Source organism: Papio anubis, chromosome 14 (assembly GCF_008728515.1).
Source record: "Papio anubis isolate 15944 chromosome 14, Panubis1.0, whole genome shotgun sequence".
Lineage (NCBI taxonomy): Eukaryota > Metazoa > Chordata > Mammalia > Primates > Cercopithecidae > Papio > Papio anubis.
This window is the reverse complement of record NC_044989.1, coordinates 54,461,222-54,476,718: the sequence shown is the minus strand read 5'-3', so window position 1 is coordinate 54,476,718 and position 15,497 is coordinate 54,461,222. Positions and strand designations below refer to the sequence as shown.

The following is a 15,497-nucleotide window of genomic DNA, read 5'->3' as shown; positions in this document are numbered from 1 at the left end:
GACGGGGTTTCACTATGTTGGCCAGGCTGATCTCAAATGCCTGACCTCGCGATCCACCCACCTCAGCCTCCCAAAGTGCTGGGATTACAGGCATGAGCCACTGCGCCCAGATGAGTCTAGTCTTTTAACCATTACACTGTTGATACGATTTGAGAAATACGGGAAACATCCCTGTTGTAAACATACTGTCATGTGTCACTTAATATTGAGAATGTGTTTTCAGAAATGCATTGTTAAGCAATTTCATCGTAGTGCAAACATCTTAGACTGCACTTACACAAATCTAGGTGGTATAGCCCACTATACATCCAGATGACGGGGGGATAGCCTATCGCTCCTAGGTTACAAACCTGTACAGCATATTACTGTACTGAATACTGTAGGCAACTGTAGCACAATGGTAAGTATTCATGTATCTAGACATATCTAAACACAGAAAAGGTAGAATAAAAATACAGTATTATAGTCTTTTTGGGGGTGGGGTGGGGGATGGAGTCTCACTCTGTTGCCCAGGCTGCAGTGCAGTGGCATGATCCCGGCTCACCGCAACCTCCACCTCCTGAGTTCGAGCAATTCTCCTGCCTCAGCTCCCGAGTATCTGGGATTACAGGTGCCCACTACCACGCCTGGCTAATTTTTGTATTTTTAGTAGAGACGGGGTTTCACCATGTTGGCCAGGCTGGTCTCAAACTCCTGACCACAAGTGATCCACCCACCTTGGCCTCACAAAGTGCTCAGAGTCTTTTCTTTTATTCTGGGCTTTCTGGCAAAAACCAAAAAGCCTGCTTGACAAATTCTAAAAGAGCTGTAACACTACTATTATAGTCTTATGGAGCCACTATTATATTTGGTCTATCATTGATCAAAATGTCATTATGCGACACATAACTGTATTTCCCCATTATCTTTCAGGATGTCTGAAATATTACCATTCATTTGGTCTTGACAGCATATATTTCTGGGAAAAGTGAAGCTAACTCTTTAGAGAATCTAGGGAGAAAATATCATTATGTTCTTTCTTTATTTCTGTTACTAACACCTTACTTCAGGCCATACTCATTTCTCACCTGGAATATGGCAACAGCCATCCAGCTGGTCTTCATGCTACCTTGGCTGGCTCGTTATAATCTGTTCTCCACATTACAGCCAGAGCGATCTTCCCAAAATGCAGGTCTGATCATGTCACTCCCCTGCTTGAACGTTTTCAGGAGCTCCCGATTGTCTTCAGCATGGTCTACACCAGTGGTTCTCACCCATTAGGCAAAACCTTATATGACACACAATTTTCATCATTTCCCCACTCTCCTGAAAGGAAATTCATACAGAAATGTGTGGGTAGGCCAGGCATTGTGGCTCACACCTGTAATCTTAACTCACTGGGAGCTGAGAAAGGAAGTTCACTTGAGCCCAGGAGTTCAAGACCAGCCTGGGCAATGCAGTGGGACCCTGTCTCTACCAAAAAAAACAAAAAACAAAAAACAAAAAAATGAAAAATTAGCCAGGGATGGTGGCACACAACCGAGGTCCCAAGTACTCAGGAGGGTGAGGTCAGAAGATCGCTGGTGCCTGGGAGGTCAAGGCTGCAGTGAGCCTTGATTAGAACACTGTGCTCCAGCCTGGGCAACAAAGCAAGACCCTGTTTCAAAAAAAAAAAAAAATTGCCCACAGGCAAGAGTGAGGGGCCTAACCATACTCCCACACTCATATATCTGTGAGCCTGATTAATTTTGCAGACCTCACACAGCTCAGACTGCTCTGATTAGTTTGCCTTGGGCTCTAATCCTCATAAACTGCCTAAATACCCAACACCATACATACAACGGTTTTTCTTACTAGTCTTTGTAGAAGCCACTTTCTCTGCCTGGAGCTCTGTTTTTCCAGCTTTATCTGGCTAACTCCTTCTCATTCAGGTGCCTGCTTAGAAGTGTTTTACTTGGGCAGTATGGCCAGTTTCACGATATTGATTCTTCCTATCCATGGGCATGGAATGTTCTTTCATTTATTTGTGTCCTCTTTTATTTTATTGAGCAGTGGTTTGTAGTTCTCCTTGAAGAGGTCCCTTACATCCCTTGTACGTTGGATTCCTAGGTATTTTATTCTTTTTGAAGCAATTGTGAATGGGAGTAATTTATAGATTCAATGCCATCCCCATCAAGATACCAATGACTTTCTGCACAGAATTGGAAAAAACTAAAGTTCATATTGAGCAAAAAAGAGCCCACATTGCCAAGACAATCCTAAGCAAAAAGAATAAAGCTGGAGGCATCATACTACCTGACTTCAAACTATATTACAAGGCTATGGTAACCAAAACAGCATGGTACTGGTACCAAAACAGATATATAGACCGATGGAACAGAACAGAGGCCTCAGAAATAATACCACACATCTACAACCATATGATATTTGACAAACCTGACAAAAACAAGAAATGGGGAAAGCATTCCCTATTTAATAAATGGTGCTGGGAAAACTAGCTAGTCATATGTAGAAAGCTGAAACTGGATCCCTTTCTTACACCTTATACAAAAATTAATTCAAGATGGATTAAAGACTTAAATGTTAGACTTAAAACCATAAAAACCCTAGAAGAAAACCTAGGCAATACCATTCAGAACATAGGCATGGGCAAGGACTTCATGACTAAAACACCAAAAGCAATGACAACAAAAGCCAAAATAGACAAATGTCATCTAATTCAACTAAAGAGCTTCTGCACAGCAAAAGAAACTACCATCAGAGTGAACAGGCAACCTACAGAATGGGAGAACATTTTTACAATCTACCCATCTGACAAAGGACTAATATCCAGAATCTACAAAGAACTTAAACAAATTTACAAGAAAAAATCAAACAATCCCATCAAAAAATGGGCAAAGAATATGAACAGACACTTCTCAAAAGAAGACATTCATACAGCCAACAGACACATGAAAAAATGCTTATCATCACTGGCCATCAGAGAAATGCAAATCAAAACCACAATGAGATACCGTCTCACACCAGTTAGAATGGTGATCATTAAAAAGTCAGGAAAAACAGGTGCTGGAGAGGATGTGGAGAAATAGGAACACTTTTACACTGTTGGTGGGGACTGTAAACTAGTTCAACCATTGTGGAAGACAGTGTGGCGATTCCTCAAGGATCTAGAACTAGAAATACCATTTGACCCAGCCATCCCATTACTGGGTATATACCCAAAGGATTATAAATTATGCTGCTAAAAAGACACATGCACACGTATGTTTATTGTGGCACTATTCACAATAGCAAAGACTTGGAACCAACCCAAATGTCCATCAATGATAGGCTGGATAAAGAAAATGCGGCACATATACACCAAAGAATACTATGCAGCCATAAAAAAGAATGAGTTCATGTCCTTTGTAGGGACATGGATAAAGCTGGAAACCATCATTCTGAGCAAACTATTGCAAGGACAGAAAACCAAACACCCCATGTTCTCACTCGTAGGTGGGAATTGAACACTGAGAACACTTGGACACAGGTTGGGGAACATCACACACCGGGGCCTGACGTGGGGTGGAGGGAGTGGGGAGTGATAGCATTAGGAGATATACCTAATGTAAATGATGAGTTAATGGGTGCAGCACACCAACATGGCACATGTATACATATGTAACAAACCTGCATGTCGTGCACATGTACCCTAGAACTTAAAGTATAATAATAAAAAAATAAATTAAAAAAAAGAAGTGCTTTCCTCCAAGAAGCCTTCCCTGACACCAATGAGACATAACCTACTGAACTTCCTCTGTTATAGCACAGGTCACACTGTGTTTGCACCCCTTACTGCTTCAGCCACCTCCTAGAGGATGAGTTTCTTGAGGGCATAGAGTATGTGGTGGTCACTGTCACACACACAATGATTGGCACAGACTTGACATTCATAACGAAAAGGAAAAGGAAGTTGAAGAGCTTCAGTGACTAATTTGGGTGAACTTGTTTATATTTCTACTGAAAGAAATTTTGGGAAAGGAAAATAATGAGGTTGGGAGTACTAAAGGTCAGTTGTTATTTTTTAGAAACATTATTTTGGAAATGTATAAAAATGAAAAAAAAAAACCCACATATTTTGAAAGTAATAAAATGGCCTTTTGGCTGGAACCAGTAATTCGCCAAAATAACGAACACAAAGGGAAAGAGGAGAGGCACCTGGTAGATGTTCTCTAGGCCTTTTAGAAGACGTGGAATTTTTCCTTCGGCCATGTATATGCGAATCTGTGGCAGGCCAATTCTCCCTGACAATCGCACAGACGGGGCTGCATGACAGTCACACACACAGGCCTGCATAGCACTCCAGTTAGACAGACAGGTTTCCATAGCACTGCCTTAACATTGAGCAAACAGTTAAACCTGGGGAAATCAGTGCCCAGACATCAAAGCTAGGAATGAAACATATGGTCAGTAGGAGCCTTGCATGGGCTTCTCCCTAACCTGGAGCAAACCAAAATAATAGAGACAGTCATACTTTCCTTGTGCCAGGAGTCAACGAAATCTGAGGCGAGTCAAGATAACAGAGGCAGCTGTTTGAATAGATTCATTGGAGAGTCTAAGGCAGCTCGCCAGACCAAGCTGTAAAGGAGATAAGATAGAAATAATCACTCTGGTACCACAGTAGACAGGCCTTGAAGGTACTGAGGCCCCCACAGTTTAATCGGACTTAGCAAGCATTTTTTGCCTCTGATCTTCTAGTTGCAACAAAATTAGTTACCAATAGACTTAGGTGAATGTTAGACTGCTCTTAGGCTCATAACCTCAACCTACATAAGCACTAAGAAAATTGTAACACTTTGAATTGGTCTGGTGGAATTATCTCCGGCCTTCTCCCTGTGTCTGGTTATAGCAATAAATTCCCTTCTTTCCTAGTTTGTCTGCTTCTCATTATTGGTGGGCCCTAGAAAATGCAGCCAGACCCGGCGTGGTTCTGGGAACAAATCTGTAAGAAAGGTGATATTGTAGACATCAAGGGAGTGGGCACTGTTCAAAAAGGAATGCCCCACAAGTGTTACCATGGCTAAACTGGAAGAGCCTACAATGTTCCCCAGCATGCTGTTGGCATTGCCGTAAACAAGTAAGTTAAGGGCAAGATTCCTGCCAAGAGAATTAATGTGGGTATTAAGCACATTAAGCACTCTGCAAGCTGAGATAGTTTCCAGAAACACGTGAAGGAAAATGATCAGAAAAAGAAGGAAGCCAAAGAGAAAGGTACCTGAATTCAACTGAAGCACCAACCAGCTCCACCCAGAGAAGACACTGTGTGAGAACCAATGGGAAGGAGCCTGAGCTGCTGGAACCTCTTCCCTATGAATTCATGCATTTTATATGTATATATACACACACACACACACATACATGTATATGTGTGTGTGTGTATATATGTATATATGTGTATATATATGATCGCTGGACTGTGAAAAGAAAAAAGTAGTAAAATGTAAGAAACCTGACAACTATGACCTCAGTTAGGTAGGCCATCAAGGTAAACATCAACAGTGAGAAGTTATGCTGGTAGTATGTACCCTTGATATGTGTGATGAAAATGGTACTTCACCTCTGTAGTTTTTGTAGGAGTGAAGGGAAAACTTTCTCCTCACCCTCTGAAGGTTCACTGAAAAATCAACTGACAAAAGGCAGATTTGGTTTTTGTCTTTTTCTGAGACAGGGTTTCCCTCTGGCACCTAGGCTCGAGTGCAGTGGTGTCATCATGGCTTACTGCAGCCTCAACTTTCCAGGCTGAAGCCATGCTCCTACCTCAGCCTCCTGAGTAGCTGGGACCACAGGCAAGCACCTCCATACCTGGCTAATTTTTTTTTTAATATTTTATAAAGATGAGGTCTCACTGTCTTACCCAAAGTGGTCTCAAACTGCTGAGCTAAAGTGATCCACCAGCCACCAGCTCTCAAGGTGCTGGGATTACAGGAGTAAACCACTGTGCCCAGCCAGATTAATAGGGGAAATGGTGTGCAAATTTATTAACGTGGGCAGGAAAGAACCACAGAGGTTGCTGCAAACGCCTTGTTTCGTTTCCTTTTATGGCTGAGTAGTATTCTATGGTATAGATACACAACTTTTTTTATTCACTCGTTGATTGATGAGCATTTGGGCTGGTTCCATATTTTTGCAATTGCGAATCGTGCCACTATAAACAAGCATGTGCAAGCGTCTTTTTCATATGATGACTTATTTTCCTCTGGGTAGATACCCAGTAATGGGATTGCTGGATCAAATGGTAGATCTACTTTTCATTCTTTAAGGAATCTCCACACTGTTTTCCATAGTGGTTGTACTAGTTTACATTCCCACCAGCAGTGTAAAAGTGTTCCCTTTTCACCACATCCACGCCAACATCTATTATTTTTTGATTTTTTAATTATGGTTGTTGTTGATGCTATCGTATTGTGGTTTTGATTTGCATTTCACTAATAATTAGTGATGTCACGCATTTTTTATATGTTTGTTGGCCATTTGTATATCTTCTTTTGAGAACTGTCTATTCATGTCCTCAGCCCACTTTTTAATGGGATTGTTTTTTCCTTGCTAATTTGAGTTCCTTGTAGATTCTGGACATTAGTCTTTTGTCAGACGCATAGTTTGCAAAGATCTTCTCCCACTCTATGGATTGTCTGTTTGTTTCTTTGTTTGTTGAGACAGAGTCTCACTCTGTCACCCAGGCTGGAGTGCAGTGGTGCGATCTCAGCTCACTGCAATCTCCACCTCCTGGGTTCAAGTGATTCTCCTGCCTCACCGTCCCAAGTAGCTGGGACTACAGGCGCCTGCCATCATGCCTGGATAATTTTTGTATTTTTAATGGAGATGGGATTTCACCACGTTGGCCATGCCGATCTCAAATTCCTGACCTCAGGTGATCCACCCGCCTCGGCCTTCCAAAGTGCTGGGATTACAGGTGTGAGCCAGCATGCCTAGTCAGGATTGTATGTTTACTCTGCTGATTATTTCTTTTGCTGTGCAGAAGCTTTTTAGTTTAATTAAGTCCCATCTATTTATCTTTGTTTTTGTTGCATTTGCATTTGGGTTCTCAGTCATGAAGTCTTAGACTAAGCCAATGTTTAGAAGGGTTTTTCTGATGTTATCTTTCAGAATTTATAAGGTTTCAGGTTGTATATTTAAATCTTTGATTCATCTTGAGTTGATTTTTGTATAAGGTAAGAGATGAGAATCCAGTTTCATTATTCTACATGTAGCTTGCGAATTATGCCAGCACCATTTGTTGAATAGGATGTCCTTTCCCCGCTTTATATTTGCTTTGTCGAAGATCAATGGCTGTAAGTATTTGGCTTTCTAGGTTCTCTATTCTGCTCTGCTGGTTTATGTGCCTATTTTTATGCCAATACCATGCTGTTTTGGTGACTATAGCCTTATAGTATAGTTTGAAGTCAGGTAATGTGATGCCTCCAGATTTCTTCTTTTTGCTTAGTCTTGCTTTGGCTATATCATTTCTTTTTGGTTCCATATGAATTTTAAGATTGTTTTTTATAGTTCTGGGAAGAATGATGGGAATGGCATTGAATTTGTAGATTGTTTTTGGCAGTATGGTCATTTTCACAATATTGATTCTACCCATCCATGAGTATGGGATGTGTTTCCATTTGTTTATGTCGTCCGTGATTTCTTTCAGCAGTGTTTTGTAGTTTTCCTTGTAGAGGTCTTTCATCTCCATCGTTAGGTATATTCCTAAGTTTTTTTGTTTTGTTTTGCAGCTATTGTAAAATGGGTTGAGTTACTGATTTGATTCCCAGCTTGGTCACTGTTGCTGTATAGCAGTACTACTGGTTTGTGTACACTGATTTTTGTATTCTGAAGATTTACTGAATTCATTTATCAGTTCTAGGGGCTTTTTGGATCAGTCTTTAGAGTTTTCTAGGTATGCGATCGTATCATCAGGAAACAGCAACAGTTTGATTTCTTCTTTACCAATTGGATGCCCTTGATTTCTTTCTCTTGTATCAGTGTGCTGGCTAGGACTTCTGGTACTATGTTGAATAGAAGTGGTGAAAGAGGGCATCCTTGTTTTGTTCCAGTTTTCAGGGGGAATGCTCTCAACTTTTCCCCATTCAGTACAATGTTGGCTGTGGATTTGTCATAGATGGCTTTTATTACCTTAAGATATGTCCCTTCTATGCCAATTTTGTGAGGGTTTTAATCATAAAAGGATGCTGGATTTTGTCAAATGCTTTTTCTGTGTCCATTAAGATGATCACATGGTTGTTTTTAATTCTGTTTATGTGGTGTATCACATTTATTGATTTGCATACATTAAACTATCCCTGTATCCCTGGTATGAAACCCACTTGATCATGGTGGTTTATCTTTTTGTGTGTGTGTGACAGAGTCTTGATCTGTTGCCCAGGCTGGAGTACAGTGACAGGATCTCGGTTCACTGAAACCTCTGCCTCCCAGGTTCAAGTGATTCTCCTGCCTCAGTCTCCCGAGTAGGTGGGACTACAGGCAACACCCAGCTAATTTTTTTTGTATTTTTAGTAGAGATGGGATTTTGCCATGTTAGCCAGGCTGGTCTCAGACTCCTGACTTCAGGTAATCCACCCACCTTAGCCTCTCAAAGTGCTGGGATGACAGGCATGAGCCACAGCACCCAGCCTGGATTATCTTTTTGATATGCTGTTAGATTCAGTTAGCTAGTATTTTGTTGAGGATTTTTGCATCCATGTTCATCAGGGATATTGGTCTGTGTTTTCTTTTTTTGTTATATCCTTTCCTGGTTTGGGTTTTAGTGTGATACTGGCTTCATAGAATGATTTAGGAAGGATTCCCTCTTTATCTTTTGGAACAGTGTCAACAGAATTGGTACCACTTCTTCTTAGAATGTCTGGTAGATTTCAGCTGTGAATCCATCTGGTCCTGGACATTTTTTGTTGGCAATTTTTTATTACCATTTCAATCTCGCTGCTTGTTATTGGTCTGTTCAGAGCTTCTGTTTCTTCCTGGTTTAATCTAGGAGGATTCTATATTTCCAGGAAAAAAACTTTAAGTTTATTTTTAAAAATTTGGCAAAAATACATACAATACCCAAAAATGGTATATAAATGCAGTAAGCCCATGAAAGGACACTCAACACCTTTAGTCACAGACAAATGCTAATCCAGTCACAATACAATACTGTTAGCAATACACTAAAATGGTTAAAATGCAAAAGACTAGAAAATTCAACGGTTCATGTGGATAGAAAGCACCTGAAATTCTCAAACATTGACTACAGGAAAACAAAATGATACAGTTGCTCTAAAAATCAGGTTGGCTGTCATCTCAGATACTCAGGAGGCTGAGGCAAAAGGACTACTTGAGCCTAGGAGTTCAAGACCAGGCTGGACAACAAAGGGAGATCCCTCTCTTAAAAAAAATTAGTGTGACATTTCTTATAAAGTTAAACACATACTTTCCATAAGAGCTAGTAATTCCACTTCTGGGTAGTTACTCAAGAATAATGAAATATATGGTCACAACACACACACACACACACACACACACACACACACACACACACAATGTAAAATGAAATGATCAACAACAAAAAAGCATCATCACCTGGAAATTAACTACAACTCTTTGAAAGGTTCTGAGGCTATGCATGCTGGGTAAGGAAAGAAAAAACATTTTTTCTTCTACCCTTTTTGGTCAGGTTAGGTCTCAAAAACAAAACACAGATTAACAAGAGAAAAGAATGCAAATTTATTTAATGTAAGTTTTATATGATATGGGAGCCTTAATAAGGAAAACCAGAGCTGAAGAAACAATTAAACCTGTGTGTTTAAACACTAGGTTTGATGGAGATTGGAAAGTCATGAAAAATATGGTAGGACAAAAGGGGTATGAGCTAAGGAAAATAAACTGGGGGAAACAGCAAGGCCTGTCCATTCAGATTCCTCTTGGGGGGCATCTCTCCCTCTTCAGAGACAAGGGGAATGGAGAGGGTACTTCTTGCCTGAGAGTCCTATGACCTGTTTCAGTGAATGGTCAGAGAGTCCTTTCTGCATCTACCACTTCTCAAATTCCTTCAGCTTCAAATATTAAATATGGGCCTGGCACAGAGGCTCATGCCAGGGTAATCCCAACACTTTGGGAAGCTGAGGTGGGAGGATTGCTTGAGCTCAGAAGTTCAAGACCACCCTGTGCAACAAAGGGAGACCCCACATCTACCCTAAAAAAAAAAAAAATTGAGCCGAGCATGGTGGCACCTGCCTATACTCCCAGCTACTCAGAAGGCTGAGGCAGGAGGACCACTTGAGCCCAGAAGTTCAAAGCCGCAGTGAGCTGTTATCATGCCACGCTGTATTCTAGCATGGGTGACAGAGTGAGACCCTGCCTCAAAACAAAACAGAACAAAATAAAAGCCCAAAATATTAAATACGACAGGTCACCATATTTTGGGATAGCGAATCCTGAACCCTGTCAGGGGTAAGATGTCATTGCATCTACAACTTCTCAAAGAACTTAACAAAAGAAAAAAGGAAGGAGGGAAGGAAGGAAAGAAGGGAGGGAGGGAAGGAGAGAGGGAAAGAAGTAAATGTGGCAAGACATTCAAAATTGGTGAATCAAGATGACAAATATATGAGTTGTTATTCTTGCAACTTTTCTATAGATTTGAAAATTTTCAGAATAGGAAGCTGTGGGGGACAGCAAGCTTAGTAATACCACTGGTAAGATGATACGAATTTCTCTAGGGGTCATTTTTGTATTTTTTACTTGGCTCACTGGCTCAAGGCTGGCCAAAGTATTTATGTTGCCTGAGCACTTAAAATGTGCCTGTCTTCACAGAACAGTCTGTTCTCACTGTTTATTAAGAGTTGCCCAGATGGTTCAACTAAATATAGGATTATGTGTTTAACGCCAGTACAACCCAGTTGTAAAATAAAAAGCTCCCTCATATAACTTCTTTTGTACTCCATGACTCCAAATAATGCTCAATTTATTTGTCCAGTTGTTTTGGATTATGTGGACATTTGTATTCAGCATCAATTTTTAAAGAAAGCAGAGGAGGCAATAAATATGCTTATGTCAACAATGCTACTGTTGCTTAGACATTTCTGGGAACCCCACTTTTGTGCTTCCAAGCCTTTTAAGAACCTCATAATAAAATTCATATAGTTATTTTAAATGCAGCCACATTTTATTTTGGATGAAACAGAATCAGAACAAGTGATCACCCAACTTATTTATGGTAGGATATAATAAATTCCTCTTCAAAGATTTTAGACTGTAAATTGTTAAGTACAGTGAGTTCTGAGATTCTCTCCAAAGAACCAATGTATCAGTATGTTCAGCTCCCCTGTTCTTCATTCTCCATTTTAGAGGTTAACTTCCTTGTTTCGCTTGCCCCTAGTTTCAGTAAACAACCTTTCCCACCATTTCTCATCAGTAGTTCACATCTATTCCCCCGGTCACCTGCTCCGTCCTGAGACACCTGTGGTCACCTGCTCTGACCTGAATCCTCCTGAGTCACCTGTTCTGTAAGCATCCTTCACGCCAAACAACTCACCCTACCACTCCAGCTCGTACCCCTGCTCTCTTTAAAACAGTCAATTGGAATTAGCTTAGACTGTGTGGTCCAACCCTAGCCAATAGGGGAATGACATAGCAGTAGGGGCTACCTGTGTCAGGAATAAAACCCCTTCCCCTCCCTTGTTCAGGTGTGCTCTCGCCATTGCTCCATCGGGAGTTGCACACTTCTATAGAAGTAAAAATTGCCTTGCTGAGAAAATTAAATTGATGTTCGAGTGCTATTTCCTTGCGGCACCGAAAATTTATTTTAACATTTACCATTCTTTAACACAAATGACTGTTGGCATTTCTGAAAAATCAAGTCAATCTTAACAAATTAAAATTTGCAACATTGATGCTATTCAGAAAACTTTCCATGTTTCTAAAATTCAGCAAGAAACAAAATAAGAGCTCCAAAACTATTTTAGGCCAGGGATTGGTAAACTTTTTCTGTATATATTCAGATGATAGATATTTTAGGCTTTGTGGGTCATATGGATTCTCTCACAACTAACCAACACTGCTGTCGCAAGAAAGCAGCTGTAGACAACACTTAAATGAGTGAGTTTAGATGTGTTCCAATAATTTTATTTACAGGAGCAGTTTGTGGATATTTGACCCACAGTCCGTAGTTTGCCCATCTTTTTTTAGGTAATGACAGGATAATTGCACTAATTTGATAGCCTTCCAATGTGACAGTAATTACTGAGCTATGTAATTTTTGGCTTTATTTTTTTTTTAAGCAAACATTTGACCCACTGTTTATAGTCTCTGGTAGGGCATTTTAAAATCTTGTTTAGGAGCATTATTTTTTAATAGCATTTAAAGAAAGTATTGTACTGATACTTCCTCTTGCAGAGGGAAAACTATTACAACACAATTACAGTTTTATCAGTTAATCAGCAGGAGCTGTATTCTGATTAAGAAGCATCACTAAGGCCAGACACATTGGTTCAGGCCTGTAATCCCAGCACTTTGGGAGACTGAGGCTGGCGAATCACCTGAGGTCAGGAGTTCGAGAACAGCCTAACCAACATGGGTAAACCCCGTCTCTAGTAAAAACACAAAAATTAGCCAGGCACGATGGTGGGCACCTGTAATCCTAGCTACTCAGGAGGCTGAGGCAGGAGAATCCCTCGAACTAAGGAGGTTGCAGTGAGCCAAGATCACACCATTGCACTCCAGCCCAGGCAACAGAGTGAGACTCCGTCTCAAAAAAAAAAAAAAAAAAAAAAAAAAAGAAGCATCATTAAAAAGAAAAGGCCAGGTGCAGTGGCTCATGCCTGTAATCCCAGCACTTTGGAAGGCCGAGGCAGGTGTATCACCTGAGGTCAGGAGTTCAAGACCAACCTGATCAACATGGCGAGACCCCATCTCTACCAAAAATACAAAATTTAGCTGGGCGTGGTACCTCATGCTTGTAATCCCAGCTACTTGGGGGGCTGAGGCAGGAGAATAGCTTGAAGCTGGGAGGCAGAGGCTGCAGTGAGCTGAGATCATGGCACTGCACTCTAGCCTGGGTGACAGAGTGAGACTCCATCTCTAAATAATAATAATAATAATAAAAGCACAAGGGCCAGGAACGGTGGCTCATGCCTGTAATCTCAGCACTTGATGACGCTGAGGTAGGTGAATTGCTTGAGCCCAGGAGTTTAAGATTAGCCTGGGCAGTATGCAAAATGAGGCCGGAGGATTGCTTGAGCCCAGGAGGTGGAGGCTGCAGTGAACGATGATTGCACCACTGCACTCCAGCCTGGGTGACACAGTAAGACTGTGTGTCAAAAAAAAATAAAATTTAACTAAAGGCCAAACTCAGTGGCTCAATCCTGTAATCCTAGCACTTCAGGAAGCTGAGGCAGGAGGATAACTTGAAGACATAGGGAGCAAGTTCAAGAGCAGCCTGGGTGACATAGGGAGACCCCCCCATCTCCACAAAAAGCATTTTTAAAAATTAGCCAGGTGTGGTGGCATGCACCTATAGGATCAGCTACTAAGGAGGCTGAGGTGGGAGGACTGCTTGAGCCCAGGAGGTCGAAGCTGCAGTGAGCCATGATTGTGCCACTGCACTCCAACCTGGCTGACAGAGCAAGGCCTTGTTGCCAAAAAATAAAATAAAATAAAATAGGCCAGGCATGGTGGTGCACGCCTGTAATCTCAGCACTTTGGGAGGCCAAGGCGGGTGGATCACCTGAGGTCAGGAGTTTGAGACCAGCCTGGCCTTAGTGAAACCCCATCTCTTCAAAAAATATACAAATTAGCCAGGCGTGGTGATGCACACCTGTAATCCCAGCTACTCAGGAGGCTGAGGCAGGAGAATTGCTTGAACCTGGGAGGCAGAGGTTGCAGTGAGTTGAGATGGAGCCATTGCACTCCAGCCTGGGTGACAGAGTGAGACTCTATCTCAAAAAGTCAATAAATTAAATTAAATTAAATTAAAAGTACCCAGATAGAGACTGATTTTGCAAATGCTTAATATAAAGAGCAAAAGCCATAAGCAGTTTTATTTTGTATTTTATTTTTACTTATTTATTTATTTTTGTACAGAAGGGGTTCCGCTATGTTGCCCAGGTTGTTCTCAAACTCTTAACCTCAAGTGATTCTCCCATCTCAACCTCCCAAAGTGCTGGGATTACAAGCATGAGCCACCACACCCAGCTCCCCACACTTTTTTTTTTGTTTTAACCTGTGCCTTTTATTTTGTTCATTTTGCAACAATTAGTTGAATTAATTATTGCAATTTTCACACTGTCAAAAGAAAAAAGACACCAGAAGGAGCCGAATTTAAAGTTTTGTGTTCACTGGGTTCTTTCTTTCCCTTTTGGTGTTTTCTTTCCCACTATACCAGCGGCTCTCAAGTATGGTCCTTGAATCAGCAGCATCAGCATGACATGGGAACCTAACGGAAATACAAATTCTTGGGCCTCGCCCACTGCAGACTTCCTGAATCAGAAACTCTGGGGACGGGGCTCAGTGAAACCCTCTCGGTGATACTGATGCTTCCATAGGTTTGAGAACTACTGGTCTACATCTAGGCAGATGGCTACCTAGCTATTGCAATACAGAAGGAAATGTGCTCTAGGTTGCTGGGTTCCAACACAGGTCCATCGTTTCCCCATGTTCAGTACATCTAAAGGAGAGGTGCTCAGATCTAATGGAGGGGAGAGTGAAGATGTGTATTCAAATAGGAACACTGGCCAGGTGCAGTGGCTCACACCTGTAATCCCAGTATTTTGGGAAGCCGAGGAGGTAAGATCACACGTGGCCAGGAGTTCAAGACCATCCAAGACAACAAAGTGAGACCTTGTTTTGAAAAAAAAATTTTTTAATAAAACAAACAGAAACACACACTCACTCATAACTGCCACTCCTTCCACTCACCCCTGACTATCGAACCCACACAGACGTAATACAGCAGCATGTGAGATGCCTATACTTTCTCACTCAGCAAAAGATCAAGGACCAACAACACAAGATAGGGATAAAGGAATACTATTTTTCATAAGAAGAATTACAGAGCCACTGACTCCTAAACTATGTCTATCTATAACATTGAATGCAATAGTATCAGAAATATATTTTAAAGAAATTTCTATGGGCTGAATATGTTTTCCAAAATTCATATGTTGAAACTTAATGGCCTGGCCAGGCACAGTGCCTCATGCCTGTAATCCCAGCACTTTGGGAGGCTGAGGTGGGTAGATCACTTGAGGTCAGGAGTTCAAGACCAGCCTGGCCAACATGGTGAAACCTTGTCTCTACTAAAAATACAAAAATTAGCGGGGCGTGGTGGTGCACACCTGTAATCCCACCTTCTCGGGAGGCTGAGGCAGGAGAATTGCTGAACCCGGGTAGCAAAGGCTGCAGTAAACTGAGATGGTGCCACTGCACAGAGTGAGACTCTGTCTCAAAAAAAAAAAAGGAAAAGAAAAAAGAAAAGAAACTTAATGGCCAATATGACA

At 41.3% G+C, this 15,497-nt stretch overlaps 1 non-coding gene across 1 annotated transcript; it reads right to left on the bottom strand.

Moving 5' to 3' along the window:
• Positions 1-754: 754 nt before the first annotated feature.
• LOC116270404 lies at positions 755-816 on the bottom strand. Its single transcript, XR_004178442.1, has one exon. It is a non-coding gene; the product is annotated as a U7 small nuclear RNA (small nuclear RNA).
• Positions 817-15,497: the final 14,681 nt, after the last annotated feature.